At 51.1% G+C, this 14,665-nt stretch overlaps 1 protein-coding gene across 2 annotated transcripts in view; it reads left to right on the top strand.

The window, feature by feature from the left end:
* Window positions 1-14,665, top strand: part of LOC147679626 (SEC14-like protein 2) — a 501,045-nt gene that overhangs the window by 26,086 nt on the left and 460,294 nt on the right. The gene's annotated exons all lie outside the window — the stretch shown is intronic.

Below are 14,665 nucleotides of genomic sequence, written 5' to 3'. Positions count from 1 at the left end.
GGAGCGCAGAACTCCTTGTTCCCTAGTGAAATTCTCGTGGTCCATCAGGGCGCCATTAATGAACAAAGCCCCAACTGAAGAGACCCCTTCCTGTGTCCAATGGGGAATACTCTGTCTGGTGATTAATCCTATTATTATTATAATAATAATAATAATAATAATAATCCACATTTGTAAAGCGCACAATCACCCGTAAGGGTCTCTAGGCGCTGGGGGCCGTTGGGTAGATTAAGCAAGCTATTTCCCAGAGTCACATGGTGCTGGGCTAATCTGCCGCCGGTGCCAGAGATCGAACCGTGATTCCCAGAGGGGAGGCATTGCCTAGTCTATTGTAAGGCCCTATTTCAGTAGGAGAGTGCTATTCGCAGCAGCAGAGGATTGTCAGAGGGTCTCTTGCTTCATGGCAGTAGCAGAGTATGCAGGGTTCCCTGGCTCAGGGATTGTGGCTTGTAGCCGATTTAGTGTAAGTTGTGACCTGCAATCCAGTACGATAACCATTGTAGTTGGCTAGACAGGCAGTAAGCGTGGAAATCCGGCACTCCTAAGCCTCCTTCGTCTGGCCACAGCTGCAGCTTGGCCACCCCCACTCTTCTGCGCCCTTTCCCCCAAATGAGGTCCGATAAGAGGGAATCCAGTGTCTAAAAAATAGGGGAGGGTAACAATACTGACAGGTTTGTAAAAAAAAAAATATAATAGTCGTAGGAGAACCACCATCTTAAAGATGGCTATTCTGCCTATCACAGAGAAGGGGCAGAGATACCCAGAAGGAAACCTGAGCGCGTAGCGCTCTGACCGATATCATCAGATTACCCTCTATTAAATCTTGCGAGTTCCTATATATTCGGATACCCAGGTATTTGAAGGTATATGGGGTGCCTGCTAGGTTGAACTGTCCGAACGTAATAATTTCAGGGCGCTCTCCCTGGTGGAAAAAGAACGTGTGTGATTTCTTCTAATTTATGGCAAGCCCTGATACATGTTCAAATTGTTGGGAAAAATGCTTGGAATGGGTTCTAGGTTCTCTGTCAGGTCAAGGGTGTTTAAAATAAGGTAATCGGCGTATGCTGATAGTACATGTGCCGATTCCTTTTCCTTTTGTCTCTACTTCCTTACAGAGTTTGATTTCGAGGGGTTCTAGAGCTAGCACGAATACTAATGGTGACTGGGAAGCTCTGCCGCGTTCCTCTGCCTACTGGATAGGGTCGTGAAATATGGGAACCAGTATGGACTCGTGCTGTGGGGGCCATGTATAAGAGCTTGACCTAGCCCATGTATCCCGGTGGGATGCCGAATTTGTCCATAGTCACTGTCATGTACTCCCAATTTAGGGTGTCGAAGGCCTGGCGCAGATCAAGGGCGATACACCCAGCCTCTTGGGAAAATCTGGGGGCACCTTTCATGACGTGGTGTAGTCGTCTAATGTTCAGGAAAGTGCTACGGGCAGGGACAAAACTGCACCGATTGGAATGGATCCGTTTTGGTAGGTAAGGGAGTAGTCGGCAGGCTAGGATCTTGCTGAGGAGTTTGTATTCTGTGGCTAATCGGGATTGCGGGCATAAGCCCGAAATATCCAGTGGGTTTATGCCTGGTTTGCAGAGGGAGGTAACCAGGGCCTACATGGTGGAGAGAGGGAGGTTACCGGTATCGTGGGCTGTTTGGTATGATCATTCCAGATGAGGCGTTAATTTATCTGAGAAGATATCAAAGAACTCCACCAGTAGTCGATCTAGGCCCTGGGTCTTATTGCGGGAAAGTTCTCGGATGGCCTCTTTGATTTCAGCCCTGGTGATGGGGCCGGATATGGGTGCTGTTATTATGTTATTAGGAGTGTGGTATAGTGTCTTGTAATATTCGCTTAAAGCCAGATTTATTTTTTGTTGTGTGTTTACTATGGTACCGTCCGGAAGGGCCACCTCGTGTATTGGAGTGGGCAGAGGGGGGCGCTTCTCGTATCAATTGTGCGAGCAGTGCTCCAGATTTATCTGCCTCTGCATGTTTGTGTTGAGTGAATGACTTGTAATATATTACTTAGAGCAGCTCCAAGAGCTCAGCGTGTTGTATATGCTCTGCCTGCAGGGCCTCTTTTTTTGAGGGGTTATTACTCGCTTCTTGCTCTAGTGTGTTTAGAGTGGCTTCCAATTCTTTTAGGTTATTGTGAATCTCTTGTCTTGCCCCCACAGTGGTGCCGATGGCAGCGCCTCTGATCACTGTCTTAAATGTGTTCCACTCTATGAGGCGTGAGGAGGGGGAGTTGGTGTTCTCTATTAAATAATTTGTGATTGTTGACGCCACAGTGTCTCGAAAGACTGGGTCTTCCAACATCTGTGGCCATAGCCTCCAAGTAAGAACAGGAGTGGGGATTCTTCCCCATGATTAAGTGACCTCCATCGGGTTATGATCTGAGAGGGTCTTACCCAGGTATGTGGTGTGGGACACTTGAGATGTGATGGAGAGGGAGCAGAATATCCTATCAAGCTGGGTAAAGAGCTAATGGGGCGGGGAATAGACGCATTATTCACGAATATTTGGGTTTATGAGGCGCCATACATCTCCTAATGACCAGCCCGCCACCCATGTCTGTAAATATTCGACTTGTTTGGTTGAGACGGCTCCCGGAATGGGGTGAGAGTGGTCCAGGCAGACATCCAGCATAGCATTATAATCTCCTCCCAACACCCAAAGATAGCCCACCCAGTCTGCTAGTTAGAAATTTGTCTTGCTTGTAATTTGGAGCATATATGCAGCCGTTCACTATATGTCTGCCATCCAGTGTGCCATGGACCATGACATATCTGTCCTGGGTGTCTGTGCATTGCTCAAAGGCCACAAACAGAACCCTGTGTCTTACACATATGACTGTTCCCCTCGCAAAAGCAGAGAATGATGTGGTGAATACTTCGCCTCTTCATTTTTTGTGGAGTTTAACTGCCTCAGAGTCTGTGAGGTAGGACTCCTGTAGCAGGGCAATCTGTGCTTTACGCCTGTTCAATTGGACATGAATCATGTGACACTTTTGTACCGATCCATCCCCCCTGACGTTCCAGGCGATTATGCTGTATTTATCCAGTGTGGCCATTTGTTTTTGTTCGGTTCTATCGTCTACACGGGGTCATGGGACCGGTGGAGTATGAGGCGCGATGTGGGGCGAGCCAGAAACCCAAATAACAACAGTAACTCCCAATACTAGGACTAGCTCAAAAACTATGCTGGTCCAAACATTATAAACAACTGTGTGAACCTTCTTTCAGTTTAGATTTCTATATGCATTCGGTGCAGGGGGGTTGGTTCCTATGTCGTGCATAATGCACTACCTGTTGACAGGACCCTGGTTTCTGGAGGGGCACCAGGCCTCACTCTGTTCCTAGATCAGGGTGGGACAAGGGTACAGATTGGGTTTAGAGAGAGCCTCAGTTGACCGGATTAGGTCTTCAACAGGCCAGTATGTCGTGAACTTTCGGGCCCACTGGTTGGGTGTTTGCCTCACTGTTGATGCATCAGGTACCCGGGAGGTCTTCAGTGTGGGTGGTTCAGCTCTCAGTTGGCTCGTGTCGCAGGAGGCCCAGACCGCCCCGCCCGCCAGCCGCGGGCACGAGAGGAGCAGGCCCAGGGTCGAAGGAAGCTCCGGTATAGAAGCTGTGCACCGCCCTGCAGGGGGAGTCAACTCACCACACAGACGGGGAGTGCGTTGTAGTCAGTTTCGTAGTCCAGCGGTTCTTGGCAGATCGACATGCGGGCTGGCGTGACCTCCCCAGATTCCCACGCCCGCTTCAGGCAGGATCCGCTGCTGTCTCCCAACGCCCCAGGCTCCAGATATGGCGAAGGGCCTTTCTCAGTGTGTCTGCTTGAGGTCGCGGCCCCCCCACCTGTTCAGCTGGGCCAGAGACACCTCGGTTCATGCAGTCGGGCCGCTCAGAGGGGAAAGGGCAAAAGGCTGCTTCAGGTCTGGGTGCCGTCTCCACTGCTGGTACAGTACGCTGTCCGCCTCCTGGAGATGAGCCCGCTGCCTGACAGTCCAGGCCATCGGCGCCGTCTTCCGGCTGCCAGCACAGGAGCCCCCAGCCTCAGAGAGCAGCTCCGTTCACCCGGTCTGTGCGCCAGCCCAGAGCATGCGCAGCCAGTCTACACCCCTTCCTGTGGATTTCGTGGCTCCAGGGCCGTCCGACAGAGCCACGCCGCCCCCGTCAAGTCCCTCCGATCTGTGTGCACAGTGGGGGGAGGTAGGGGGGTTGAATCAATACTGTATGCCCCCCAGCTTCGCAGATATGTTCAGGATTATCGGGTGCCATGTTCGGCCGTTAGCCACGCCACCTCATTGTTCCTAGCTCTTTTGGCAGATTTCTTAACCAAGGGAAGTGGATAGTGTCTATCCAAAAGGTTCTGCCGTAGATTCGTTTTTATGTTCTTTGTACTTCTCAATACTGATACAGTTGCGTCTAAGCCTGAAAAATTGACCAACTGGTAAATTGTCCCGTAAAACCTTTGGATTATATATTTCGCACTGTAAAAGGGCATTCCGGGCCATGGGTTTCTGATACAATTCACTTTCCAGCCAACCAGCACTGGGGTAGATGAGAAGATCGAGAAAGAGTAAACATGACTTGCTGTACTCGCAGGTAAAAAGTAAAAACACATTTTGGTGATTGAGCCAGATGTGGAATTGTTCTATGGAGATGGCATCGCCACACGAAATCACCAAGATGTCGTCGATATACCGCTTCCATAAAACAATGCGGGACTGGTATGGATTGTGCTGTTTCAGGACCTTCTCGGTCTCAAAAGCGTGCATATACAAGTTCGCCAGACTTGGGACAAATGTACTCCCATTGGGGTCCCTAATATCTGTAGGTACAGGCGCTCTTCAAATTGAAATACATTTTCCTTCATGGCCAATGTAGCACATCTCATGATGAAAGGAATCTGGGTGATGGTGTCCAAATGGCTGGCACGGAGAAGGTCCTCAACAGTACTCAGGGTTTGGTCCTGTGGGATACACGTGTATAGTGATTCCACATCGAAAGACAGTAGGAAATTGGTTTCTGTGTCTGAGGTTACCTCATTTATGAGTCAAAGTACATCTTTGGTATCTTGTAAATAGGTCGGCATCTGTTTAACCTGGGGTCTTAAGAAGTAGTTCACAAAATGAGATAGTGGCTCCAGGATGGAACCATTCTTCGAAATGATCAGTCTCCCTGGTGGTGGTCTCTGTGGTTTATTGATTTTTGGGAGGATGTAGAAGTAAGGAGTAATGGGCTCACTTGTTTTCAAGAATTCAGCCTCTTTAGCAGTAATCCCATCATTTTCTAATGCGTCATCTACCATTGAAGTGATGATGGAGGATAACCTGCTGGTTGGATCACTTTCTAGGTAAGATGTAGACGCCTCTAATTGACGTCGGCACTCCGTCCGATAGACAACTGTAGCCATTATGACAGTGGCTCCTCCTTTTATAGGCAGGTTTTATGACTATCGATGTATCCTTACTCAGGGTATTTAGGGCCAAATGTTGCTTCTTGGTAAGATTTTGAAAGACCGAGGATGTTGATGGTAGTGTCCTTTTGATGTAATTCAGCACTGCCTTTTCAAGGTGGCCACTTCAGCAGGTAGGAATTCTACTGATGGATTGAATGTTGACTTCTTTCTCAGATTAGTATTAGTATTTGAAGCCTCTATGGAAACAGTGGGCTTGTCCGCAAAGAAGAAGTGCAATCTGATCTTCTGAAAAACTGGAATAGTTCCTGATGTAACTGGAAGGAATCCCGATGCATGTGGGCACAAAACCAAAGCCTCAATCAGTCGTAATGTCTTGGTCCGTACATTCTGCTGAGTGTTGCTTCCTAGTCCCTCTGTCTCGCAACTCCTCACTGTGCTCGGAGTCTGATGCCTCGAGTGTCGACTTATCAGGTTTCCTACTTCGGTATGGCGTTACCCTGATTTGTTCGCCCAGTGTAGTGGTGTTAGTTCTCCATTTTGAGCGTTGTGATCATGTTCTACTTCCGGGTGCTTGGGTGGCTTTTTTGGGAAGTGTTACTGAGTCTCCTGATGATGTTTTTGGAGGGCGCTCCGCCAGCCACTGCCAGGCCTCTTTTCCTGGATATTGAAAAACTGTGTTTTGGACTTGTAAATCACTCTAAGTTTGGCGGGGAAGAGCAGCATATATGTGCTCTGTAAGTTCCGCAGGTTTTCTTTAGCTGAATCAAATGTCTTGCTTTGTTTTTGCACATCCCTTGAGTAAACCGGAAACGCCATTATTTTGGTGTTATCCATTCGTATTTCTCCTTTGTGTCTTATTTCTCGAAGAATGAGGTCTCCATCCTGTTAATTGAGGAAACGCGCAATCAACGGATGAGGTAGGTTGAGGTAGGGCTCCTGTTGGTGATTTCGCTCCTTTCGATCACAAAGAAAGGTGAGAACCGTGCGTCAGGGAGAGAGGCCATCAGCCATTTGTGCAGGAAGGCACCAGCATCCGCTCCCTTTATAGATTCTGGAAAACCGAAAAAGCAGAGGTTGTTTCTCCGAGCGCGATTTTCGGCGTGGTCGATTCTCCATGCCATATCCTTCATGGCCATTGTCAAGGCCGTGACTTCCCACCTGAGATTGTGTGAGGTATCCTCTACTTACGATATATGCTCTGTTCGGCTTGCGTGACTTTTTCGGAGACGTTCCGAGATCTTGGCTCAGTAGTGTAACGTCTATTTTTATTTCGTCTATTTTACCTTCAATGCCTCTCTGGAGGATTGGATAGCCTGAAGAGTGAAATTATTATCTGGAGCATCTGCAGGGGCAGTGGCGGGGTCTTCCGTGGTAGTTAGGATCTTGGCAAACTTATCCATCTTCCCTTCCTCTGCGGTTTCGGGTCTTTGTCTTTAGCTATCTGAGGTTACTGCTGGACGTGCCTGATATGGTGTGAATGAGAGGAGGGCGGGGGGAGGGGGTTCTCAGGACCATCTGCGCCTTCACTTCTTTCTGGATTCCTGGTCCAAGGCCATGTCCCCGGTGGGTTTCCATGCAGGCTACTCTGCCCTATGCACAGGTGAGGTATTTGCCCTGTCGCTGCATACACATCCGGATGTGCGTGTCGTCAGATCTTGAGGGCCCAGTATGTCCCCTCTGGTGGTAGAGTCGTAGTATGTTGGTGTTTTTGCAGCAGGAGTATGTGCTACACAGTAGTGGCGTTCTGCTTGTCTTGGCACGGCCTACCAGTTGTAGTGCAGGCCAGTTTGTGTCTGTGTCGCCCTGTCCTGGTATGCAGATGAGCTGCAGCAGGGAGGGAGGGGGAGGGGAGGTGGGGGTGCTGGGCGAGGAGAGAAGAAAAGCCCTCTTACTTGGGGAAGAGATGTGGCGCAGCAGCCAGGGCAACTGACTCCGGAACCCAGGGGCTCACTGTTCCATCCCCGGTGCCGGCGGCAGATCGGCCCACCACCATGTGACTTTGAGCAATAGCTCGCTTAATATTCCCGACGGCCCCCAGTGCCTTGACACCTTCGGGTAATTGTTTGCGCTTTACAAATACTGGACATTTACATTTACATTTACAAATACTGGACATTTACTTATGCCCGGAGGGCCAAGTGTCTGCATTTTCCGCTCCACACAGCTGGTTAGTTCGTGCAGATTAACTAAGATGCCGCCCCCTTCCCGTGTCTCATCCCGTGTCCCGATGTCCATGCTGCGGGTTCTCCGCCCCCACTCACCAGGCTAGATGAGGTCGGGGTTCCCTGCTTGATTCTGTGGGTCCGCACAGGGGAGGGACGGGTCAAGGTGGCTTTTCTTTCTTTTTGTAGCTGTTTTCCCGTATTCTCAGGTAGTGTTCTGGTACGCCAAGGACCCTTTTATCAGTATCAGATGGGGCCCCCACACCAATGTCTCCCCCGGGGTTCCGACGACAGGCGTTCCCCCACGTGCCCCAGTGTTTCCAGGTCCCACCAATGAGGCTGTTGTCAGCCGGACTTGTAAGCACAGGCGCCTGCCATACGCTACCTTTCATCTCCAGGCAGCATACCTCCTTTGATGTTGCCGGGGGGATGTTAGGGTACTTCACAGCTCTACGGCCTCAGGTTACCCGTCCAGGGTGAAGCGGGGGGGGGGAGGAGAGAGGTGGGGGGTGGGGAGAGGCACCCGGCTCGACTTCCCACCGGTCCCGGCGGGTCTGTGTTCAGTGATCGCTTGACTATCACGGGTGGTTTACCACCTCCTCCCCCAGGGTGGGCCGGGCGCACTCCTGTCCGTACCAGCTCCTCTCAGCCATGTCCGATGTCCTGGGACGTTCTCCACTGCCGCTCTCTCTCTCTCTCTCTCCGCTAATGTCGGTGTTTACAACCGGAGTGTGCCTCCAGACGTCCACTCTACAGAGTTAAGTTCTCCGGGCAAGACGCTCCTCCCTGAACCTTGGGAGCGATTGAGACGGTCGCGGGAACCTCTGTCTTGTAGTGGTCGTTACTTGGTATACTCGAGGGAAGAGGGGTTGGAGGGCCCCCCCCTCCCCGGCGCCACGAAGCGACTGTCTCCTCCTGCGTTGGCCAACGGACGTGCGCAGCACTACGGAGGTAGTGCTCGCGACGGCGGTTGGGTGACAAACGCATGGAACTGGTTAAAGGCCACACGCAGGAGGCCTGCTCTATATTAACTATCTACAACTAAATGGACCCTGATCCCGAGCCCTACCAGCTAGACCACACTTGCCATTGTTGTCAACATTTTTTCCAGTTTTTTATTTAGACATCATTCAGACAGCATTAGCATGCACTAGAAGAAAGCCACAACGTTCTCTAGGCTACTGGCTGAAACATGTTGATGTAATTCAGCACGATTCAACTAATGGTTCTTGTTGTACATCTTGTTTCCTATTTTTTTTTTTTTTTTTTGTAAAATTTGTATTTATTCAAAGTTTTAAGCAGAAAAAAGGGAGGAGAAAAGAAGGTAAGAAAAAGAAAGAGGAGAGAATAAAGGAACAGACGACATCCCGCCATAAATCCCCACACAGGGGGTGCTAGAGAACAGTGCTGCAGAAAAAAAACAAAATTACATAAAGGGAGACGGCAATTAGCGTTGTCAGACGCAGTGCAAATGTCATTGTTCGCCAATCTCCATCGATTGGAGGGAGCACCAACGTCTCAGCAAACAGTCCAAAGTTCTCAAAAGCAGGTGGCGTCCCAACCAGGATCACTATCATATAGGAAGGCCGTGCAATCCGTCTTCACATGCAAATTTTGTCGCAACCAAAAGTATATCAACAACCCCAACTCAACAACCCACCCACCCCCACTTCCCCCCCACCCTGTCCCCGGTGGTGGCGACCATCATGCACTCAAACAACGTCATACAAGCAGGCGGTTAAATTTGGAAGAGATGTAATGCACGAAGAGCTGAGGGGCAAACCGCAGATGGCAAACCTCGAGACAGAAACCTAACCAAGGGTCCCCAGTTGAACATGAAGTTTTTAAAATTCCCCAGGAAAATATCTGACAATCTATCCATACTCAGTAGTCGCCATAGCCGTGCGTGCCATAAAGAGATAGCCGGAGCTGTCGGGCTTTTCCAAGCGGCTGCCAAAGTCAATTTGGCCGCTCCCAGGCACAGCCATATAATGCGTTTATCGGCCCTAGTTTGGTGTTCCAACAGCGGGTCTCTAAGCCCCAACAGGACATACTCCATTGAATCCGGAATTGGATAGCCCATCACATCCCTGATGTGGGATAGGATCTCGGACCAGAATGGTCGGATGGTGGGACAGTCCCACCAGATGTGGCGGAAGTCACCCAGCAGACCGCAGCCTCGCCAGCACTTATCTGAGGTCGTCGGAAATATCCGATGTAACTTAGATGGATATAGATACCAGTCAAATATAAGCTTCAGATGAGCCTCTCTAAGATCTGTTGAATGATTATGTGCTGCTACATCTCACCAAAGGCCCCTCCACTCATTGTCAGAAATGTCCCTACCCAATGCGGTCTCCCAGTGGTCCATGTATCGAGGTCGGGGACACACCGTGGTGTCTAGTAACATCCCATAAATGAAGGAAATCGTTCCCTTCATGTTGGACGTGCGAAGAATAAAGGCCTCAAACTTCGTCAAAGGTCTAGTAGCGGCATCCACCACTCTAGGTGACGTTGCCCAGTGTAGGAGTTGGAGATGCCGAAAGAGCTCAGTGGGCAGAACCCCATAATCCTGCATACAGTTATGGAAGGTAAGAGGCGCCGTACCATGAAACAGGTGAGTGAGGGCTCTGCCACCACCCTCTCTCCAGACACCAAAGGGTCCATCCGTCAGGGCAGGAGGAAAGGCCGGGTTGAAATGGATGGGAGTAAATGGGGACGGGAAGGTGGTCCACCGGTCGTCGCCAATGACCATGTCCCAAACCTTCAACACCGTGCTGGTGGGGGTGCTAATATACGCGTTTCTGGGTCGGTCCGCCTTAGGTTTCCAGGCCAGGTCCCAGATGGATCTCCCGGCCACACTCCGATCCATATGGAGCCAGTGCTTCTCTGAGAGCTGTTGGGACCATTCCACCAGTACTCTTAATTGGGCCGCTTTATAATACAAGTGCATGTCTGGGAACCCCACCCCCCTTCCATTCGTGGACGTCGAAGTACTGCATAGGAAAGTCGCGCCCGGCCGCCTTGCCATACAAATTACAACATCAAGGTCTTTAGTCGACGGAAATAGTCCAACTCCACCGGAATGGAAGAGATACAAAAGTTTCGGTAGGAGGACCATTTTAAGCGCATGAATCCTACTCAACCACGAGATGTACTTCGGCTTCCATCTCTCCAGCTCCGCGCGTATTGCCGCCAGCATCGGGGGGAAGTTGGCCTGGAACAGTGCGCCTAGGGTAGAGGTCAGTCTCACACCCAAATATAACAAGGACGAAGTCGACCATGATAGTGGTGTAAGCGCTTGAATCCGGAGCACCTCTTCGGGAGGTAGTGTTAGGTTCAGAATATACGATTTGTCGAAATTGACTCTGAATCCTGCCACCGTCTCAAATTCCGAGAGCACCGTATGGACATAGGGTAACGATAGTGCCGGATCCCTAACCGAAAGTAACACGTCGTCCGCGAAGAGCGAGATCTTATGTTGTTCACCTGAGAAGGGGAGGCCCAAGATTTGTTCGTTCTCCCGAATCGCTAGGGCCAACGGTTCAATGCTTAAAGCAAAGAGAAGTGGGGAGAGCGGGCACCCCTGACGTGTTCCGCGGGAATGGTGGAAACTCCCGGATCTATGGCCATTAATCAGCACCCGAGAGGTGGGTTTGTTATAATTAGCCTCAAGCATTCTTATGAAGTGGGGTGAAAAACCGAAGGCCTCCAGTGTGCGATGTAAAAAGCTCCAATCAACGCGATCAAAGGCTTTCTCCGCGTCGAGCCCTACTAATACCACCGGTATGCGAAATCTATTAGCCTTCTCGATTAGATGGATCACTCGCCTCAAGTTGTCATGAGTTTGCCAGCCCTTTATAAACCCGGACTGGTCCGGGTGGACAAGGGCCGGCATCAAATCCTGTAACCCACCAGCAAGAATAGAAGAATACAACTTAGCGCCCAGATTAAGGAGCGCTATTGGGCGATAAGACGTGCATTTGGTAAGATCCTTCCCTGGTTTGGGGAGGACGGTAATCAGAGCCTCGGCCATAGTTTCAGAGGTTCTCCCCTCAGACGCCGTTGTATTAAAGAGGGAAACCAGGTAATCGCAAAGGTCCGATGCAAACGTTTTGTAGAACAAGGCTGTGTAACCGTCAGGGCCCGGGGCCTTGTGGAGTTTCAGAGCCTTAATGGCGTCCAATACCTCCTCCCTAGTGATAGGGGAAGACAGCAAGTCATTCCATTCCCTGGAAACCTGTGGTATAGGGAGACCGTTCAAGAACGCAGATTGGGCATCCTGGTCAAGGGCGTCGCTCGAATAAAGATCTGCATAAAAGCGGCCAAAAAGGGCTGCTTTGTCCGCATCCCTGTGCCGAACAGAGCCCGTATGGTCCTGTATGCCCCCAATATAATCCTTCTCGCGTTTATCACGAAGCTGCCGGGCCAGGTGACGCCCCACCTTGTTCCCCTGGGAGTAGGAGACGCGTCGGAGGCGCAGGAGGGTAAACTCAGCCCGGTTGTTGTAGTGGGCTTTCAATTTTCCTCTCACCGCCGTTAGTGGTCGGAGGGTCACCCTAGAGGGGTTTGACTTGTGCGCCTGTTCCAAAGCAGCGAGTTCCATCTCCAGGGCCTCCCTCTCCTTCCTCCGAAGCTTGTTGAGGTTCGCATTGAGGGCGAGGCATGTACCCCGTATTGAGGCCTTGCATGCGTCCCACGTGGTATATACTGATGTATCAGAGGGAGGGTTAAGAGCAAAAAACTCTCCCATAGCCCTTCGCAGCTCTTTACAAGACACCTCATCCCGTACCAACGCTAAGGGGAAGTACCACTTCCGCCAACCGTCCCCCCCCACGGACCAATGCAACCCAAGAACTACCAGGCTATGGTCAGATACTGAGAGTGGAAAAACACTAGCTATTCAGACATCCCCCCTGAGGGCCTGGCTAATAAAAATATGGTCTATACGAGAGTACGAGCGATGGACATGAGAGAAAAATGTATAATCCTTGGTCTGAGGGTGTAAGAAGCGCCAGCTGTCCACCAACCCCAATTCGCCTATTTGCCGCTGCGTTTCTTCCGTAAAGATCCCAGAGTCTGCCCTGCGCGCTCCCGAACTATCCATATCCCTGTCCCACACCATATTGAAGTCCCCCAATAGGAACAAGTGCCCTTCTACAAAGTCCCCCATCTTGTCCATCAGGCCTTGTAAAAAACCATTCTGTCCAGCATTAGGAGCATAAACCACCACAAACGTACAATGTCGGCCATATAATGACCCCTTCACCATTAGCCAACGACCCTCCTTATCGCTACTCACCCCCAGAGGCTGAAAGTGGAGAGACGCCCGGAATAGGAGGGCCACCCCCCTATGCTTGGTGGATGCTGATGCCCTATAAATAAGGGGGAAGTGTCTATGTCGGAGCCTTAGTTCATCTTTCCTAGCTAAGTGGGTTTCCTGGAGGGCAACTACATCAAGATGATGATCAGATAGGTACTTCCAGAGTTTCTGGCGCTTTTGCGGGGAATTGAGACCCTTCACATTCCAGGTACCTATACTAACAGGCATAATGATGGTGGGAGACTCCGCTCTGTGTGCTTAGTAGGATGATCAGAGCCCAGACCTCGGTCACACCCCTGGGCCAAACCCACCTCCCAACAACCTCTTCCAATCTTCAGTGCCCCCCCTTCCCTCCAGCAATTCCACATCATCGGACCTCCCAGAGCCAGGCAGACAATATGATCCGCATATTGAGAACAATCGGATATAGACACCAATAACAATGTCCCAAGCACCTCCTGCCCATGAGGAACAGTACACACCCCTTCCCAGAGCTCCAGACAACCCCCATCCATGCAAACATCAGAAAGTGTATACTCCTCAGTAAGGCTCAAGATAACGATCGCAATGGAGAACACCACTAGTGCAAACAATACCTCACACACACATTTTTCGGTCGCCACCACACTCAACTCCCCCCTCGCCCCAAACCCCAACACCCCCCCCCCCCCTGCGCCCCCTGCCCCCGAAACCCCCCACCTTCCGCCCCCCCCCCCCCTGCAACCAAAAACCCAATAAGGCATAACTCAAGACACTGATCCTGAACAGAGTACTCAGCAGTTCCAATGGGCCATAGTTCACAAGGCCCTCATCGGACTGGAATCGGGGTGGGGGCACCAACTCAGGGACCCCCAGGGCCACGGTCCGTGGTGTCTTCTCCAAAAGTACAATAGTACCCCGGGACCTTAGGGCCAGAGTCCCTCCGGCGCCAAACCTTCATAAAATCTGGGATCACGCTGCTCCAGAGCTTTTTGGGAATCTGCTACTGTGGCCGAGGCCACCGATGCCACCGCATCACCCCTTTCCTGCAAGCTAGCAGCGCGATCCGGTCGCCGCCGGTTCGGGGACAAACCAATTCTATGCCAGGAGGAAGACCGGTGTCGTCTCCTCGATGGTGAGGAACGTGTCGCTTGGGAGGGAGGAACGTCCTCCAGACCCAGAAGATCCTTTGCCACCTGCAGGGAGCGAATTTGCGCCAGCCTATTTTGCCATCGAAATATGATACGGAAGGGGTGCCCCCAGGAGTACGAAATGTTGCGTTCCTGCAGGAAGGAGGTTACAGGGCGGAATTCCCTCCTCTTCTGAAGTGTCGACGCTGCCAGATCCTGGTAGAGCTGTGGACGGTGGTCCCTGAATTGCAAGGAAGTGATGGCTCTAGCCTTTCGCAGGATGCGCTCCTTCACCTGAAAGTCATGCACACAAACGAGGATGTCCGGAGGGGGACCCCCTCCCCTTCTAGGCAGACCGACTCTATGTACCCTCTCCATTTTAATTTCTTGCACATCTTCCTCGTCTAAAATCTGTAAGAACAGGGCTTGGACATATCCACGGAGGTCCCCAGCTTCTCCATCCCATGGGACCGCCCTAATGCGAATGTTGTTCCTCCGGGAACGATTCTCTAAGTCCTCTGTGTGGGTCTGCAGGTCCAAATTCTGTTCAGTAAGACGGATGATGTCTTGTTGTAGTTGGTGCACGTCGTTCACTACACTCAGATCGTGATCCTCCAGCGTCGCTACACGTTCACCAATTC

The sequence above is a fragment of the Lissotriton vulgaris genome, chromosome 11, assembly GCF_964263255.1.
Source record: "Lissotriton vulgaris chromosome 11, aLisVul1.2, whole genome shotgun sequence".
Lineage (NCBI taxonomy): Eukaryota > Metazoa > Chordata > Amphibia > Caudata > Salamandridae > Lissotriton > Lissotriton vulgaris.
This window is presented reverse-complemented; position numbering and strand designations above follow the sequence as displayed.